Here is a 5,053-nt window from a genome sequence, read left to right on the forward strand (position 1 = left end):
GGTCATAAGACCATGTAAAGCTTAGACTGAACTTCATTTTTGCAAGCTTTTTGTCTACTTCTTCACCTACTGTCCTAGTATTACATACAAATGGGCCCACATATGGCTTTATTCTACACTATGATTTCATCTTGGCCACTACAAAATGGATGTCATCAGAATTCAACATTTGTCTAATATACTCCAGGGAAAAACCCCTCATGGGGAGGTATTTGGGGAGTTTGTATGGTGCCAATTCACAACCATACACCCTAATCTTTGTGTAATTTTGATATAAATACCAATCCCCAGTCTTTACTTGATCTGTTAGGTGCAAAACTCTCTTGATTTCTACACTGATCCTGGGCTGAACTGCACTGTTAAGGATGTTCATCGCTAGATGAACAAAATCTTCAATGAACTGCTTATAATAAAACTTGTTTTGTTCTTTCATAACCAATGATGTCCAAAAGATCACTCACTACTGATTTCATGCATCATCAAGCTTCTGCATTACAATATTGAACTTATTTGTGTAATAGTAAAGGAACATATAAATCAAAATGGAGGTATAATTAAACACATGTTCTGTGAGAAGCTTTATGAATTTTTCATGAATACTGCTGGCCAAGGATTGACTGAAATTGAACACAATGGAAGGCTTGTTGTCTATGGAATATATGGAGAGAGATCCTAAAATGGGCTCATCTACCCACTGATTAGAATAATAACCTAAAATATAGGAAATAATTGATATAATTTGTTTGGCCTGATCAAGGAAGATGGAGGAATGATATGGAGGATTCTTCTTAGGTAATTGGGCATTATCGGGAAAGAATATTTCAAATACTTTAGCTCTAGTAGCAAAATCCATCTTCTGATAAAGCTAGGTGAGGGCTTCTAAGGAGAAAGGTGTATTTTTTTCCATAGTGGGAGCCAGCATCATTTGTTCAATGGTATGGGCAGTAATTATGAAGAGAATGTCACCTAAAGGGGACATGATATCTCTTTGAGTAGGGACATAACATGCCTGACACTTTCTAGTAAATTAAAGGGTTTGGAATGTCAAGGGGAAGATGTAATGGCTAATGTTGGACTCCTAGAGCCCAATTTCGTTGGTTTTATGTGCATGTTTTTTGTCTAACCAGTAGTATAATTCAAGAAAATCACAGTCAAATTGGGTTTCAATAATCCTGTAATCCCCTTCATCCAGAGGGATATTATCTAAGTCTACAGAAGGGGGAACCAAAGGATTAACATGTTTATCTTGAGCTTTGGTCTTCGGAGGCATGACTGCAACAATCTGAAAAATAAGAGGAATTGACAAAAGCGCTTATTCGGGAAACAATTGGGGGTAATGAACTACCAGGTGAAAGAAATACAGGACTATCAATTTTCGGTCTTGCTCTGGTAGATTAATTTTTCTAAGAACAATCGCTGGACAAAACTGTCAGTTTATAGAGAATTAGGAGTGGAAAGGGAGGAGATTGATGGGCTCAGAAAAGTTTTAAACATTATTGCAAACATTCTATTGAAAATGGCATGAGACCATTAGGCCTAAATGGTTACCTAAGAATTACAACTTTAATATTGAATGATCATTTGTTGGGAATAGTTTTAATTTTCTAACAGCTAGGAAATGTGGGAGGAGGTGAGAGCTGAAGGAGTAGTGGTGGGGTGCGATAAAGCGGGTGAGGGGACGGTGGTTTCAGAGGGGGTACGAAGTGGTAAGCAGGATTTCCATGGGGGGGTATGGAATCATGAGGAGCTACCACGTAAGGAGTGGGGCCCGGAAAGAGAAACAACTTTTTAGACCACCCCTAGCGGTAAAGGCAGGATGGAGAGGGGGGGCAAAAAAATGATGCGAGCCATCGATGAGGACAGGGAGTGGATCCCAATGTTGTTGACTGAGATGTAATTTAACCATAATATGACAAACAAGCTTTGTTGCCATGTGCCCTTTCACTTTTTCTTTTTGTCTTAGGATAAGGATTAGAAATAAAACACGAAAAATACTTTATCCCATGGTGAAAATTTTGGCATGTTCACCATCGCCTTAAAACTTAGGCTAAAAATGATATAATCATATATTTATAAAATAATTTAATTTACCTACCCATAACTAAACTAGCATTTTTTATTCTTGAAAAGGGTTCACTTAGACTAGCGAACCCACCTTATTTTGTTTTATACAGAATGAAAAACTATCTAAAATCTATTCCTGATTTCACCTATTGATTCTGATTAAACAGTTGAATCAATGTCATTTTCTACCTAATTACTGATTTAACGAGATATAGAATGAAAAACTATCTAAAATCTGTTCCTGATTTCTCCTATTGATTCCAATTAAACAATTGAATCAATGTCATTTTCTACCTAACCACTAATTTACCAAGATACAGAATGAAAAACTATCTAAAATCTATTCCTAATTTCTCCTATTGATTCTGATTAAACGATTGAATCAATGTCATTTTCTACCTAACTACTGATTTACCGAGATTAAACTATTAGGCAAATCCTTATTCTCTAACTTCATTTACAGAAAGTGAAACAATCTTAGACATGATTACAGTGTACGATCAAACCAAAAGCTAGTGATTATGGCATTTTGAACAAGATGCACACAATCTCTATTTAATAATGATGAAGAAAACTAACTATTAGTAGTGGAATTTAGACTTGCAACACTTTCAATATTATTTCTTTTTTAGTTTTTCTTTCTTTTGGTGGGGTTCAATATTCTCTTCTTTTTCAATTATTTTCTTTCTCTTTTTTCTTTGTTGGCTTGGTGGGGCCTAACCCAGGTTCGGAGTTAATTAGCCAAACAAATCCTTGTACTATTGGCCCTTTCAGAAACAACCCGTGGAGTGCGGACTGAGGTCTCACTCGAAGTAGTATGGGGGGGTGGTGGAACCAAGTTTCTACACCCTTTAGATGTCAAAGGGGTCGGTTTAGTCCAACCATAAATACCTTTGCGTAGGGAACTTTGCGCACATTCCTGGCCTACAAGGCCTTCGCGCTCTGCTATACTCACCTTCACGCAACCCTAATCAGGGGCTCAGGTGATTTTGCGCTGCTAAGGCAACAATTTGTCCTCTTTTCCTAAGTTACACAACAGATCTTACTTATCTTCTTATAACTATTAATTAACTTCGTCGATAGAGATACTTATCTTATATTCGCTTATTCAACATATTCATATAAGTTTGTGCAACAAATAAACAGTAAACGTGTAATTCATACCCAATATACTTCAATGCATAAAATAGGAAAAAGACACATAGAATGATAAGAAACTTCTCTTCATTAGTTTCTCCATGGCTATAGACTTGACTCGCCTTGCGCACTCAGCTACAGTGCTCCACACACTCAACTATGGACTACTAGGTATCTGTGCACTCAACTATAGAACCTTCTCCTACTCTACGACCCAAAACACGACTTTACATTTCCACCAAGACTCAATGCTTCATCATTAGATATTACCTAGATCTTTGTCCCTTTACACTTAGAGCTTCACTCTATTTATACAATCCCATGGTCCATGCACCATGGGTAGAATTATCAAGTCGAAATTACATTACAAAAGTAAGGGCAGACAACGCTATTACTCAATTACAACTTCGCTCTCCGTGCCTACAATTCACGGAGTCTTTACATAGGACTTAGTCAAAACTTGGGATTTAAGCCCCAAAACTTGCCTTGGGGGATCCCACGCACGACATTCTTACTTACACCCTCTTTTCATTTTTTAATTCTATTTTTTATTTTATATGGAAATCATTTGCAGATTGACAAGTACTTAGAAAATAAGATTCCTGATATACAATACTCAATTACCTTGAGATCCTATATATTATAGGACCCTAAAAAATCCTAACATATATGCATTCAGTGATCTTATGTTGTATTTTTCATAGAATTTGTATCCTTTTATCTTCAAATAGTAACTAAGAAATATTCCTTCATCTTCTCTTGAGTTAAACTTTCCAATACTATCTTCATTTTTGTTAATATAACAATTTATCCAAAAATGAATTTGAAATTCTTCATGGAAGTTGGTATCTCATACCATAACTCATAATGGTTTTTGTTACTCATTTATCTTAAATGTTCCTTATTCAAAATTTCGACTACTATTTGGAAAACTCCCCAAAAGATATGTGACATGTTTTCTTCATGAATATTTCTCTATCCATTTATTGGATTGCTGTTTTCATCCTCTCAATAACACCATTTTGTTGTGGGGCACTCCCAACTTAAAAATTTATCTTTATCACATGAATATCATAGAAACCATAGATATCACTTGAGGTAAATTCTCCTCCTCATTTTGATCTCAAGCACTTGATCTATAGGTATATCTTTGTGAACTTTACTTTTTACTTAAATATTTTAAATTTCTCAAAGCCTTTATATTTTTATTTAAGTACAACAATGAAAGACATCCACGTAAAATCATTAATTAAGAGCATGAATTATCCCCCACCTCTTCACAACTATTTCTTAGAGGGACAAAATAAAGTTATATCGATGAGTTATAAAGGTCTTATTGTGGAATACTCTTTTGATTCAAATTATACTTGAGTTTTCTTCGTGAATAGGAATGAACTATAAATGTTCTTATGGCCCTTGGAGATTGTAGGAAAATGTTTTACAACCACCCCATTGTTGAGTGTTACTAAATGATAAAAGATGATGTTCCCTACCTACCTTTTCCATAACCAGCTTTGATCTTCCTTTTCTATATAACAAATTTATATGTTACCCTTGAACGAATAGACATTTCTTGGAGTCCTACATACTTTGACTATAGTTTTTCCTAACTATTCTTCCCTTTCTACATAGAAATATCACCTTAATATAACTTCATGTCCTTTCTCCCTCATATTAATGAAACTTGGAATATTATGCTTATGACCATCTAGATATAGAAAATTTGGAGCCTTGGTCTTCCCCTTTTCCAATACTATTGTCCTTTTACCCATTAATCTTATTGGTGCATTAATAAAAAAATGTGAAATTACCACCTCTTTCGTCATTGGGATATATAAACATTCTTTTCTCA

The sequence above is a fragment of the Pinus tabuliformis genome, chromosome 2_1 (genome assembly GCF_031772625.1).
Source record: "Pinus tabuliformis cultivar Carrire ecotype Pingquan chromosome 2_1, CPIR1, whole genome shotgun sequence".
In the NCBI taxonomy this organism is placed as follows: domain Eukaryota; kingdom Viridiplantae; phylum Streptophyta; class Pinopsida; order Pinales; family Pinaceae; genus Pinus; species Pinus tabuliformis.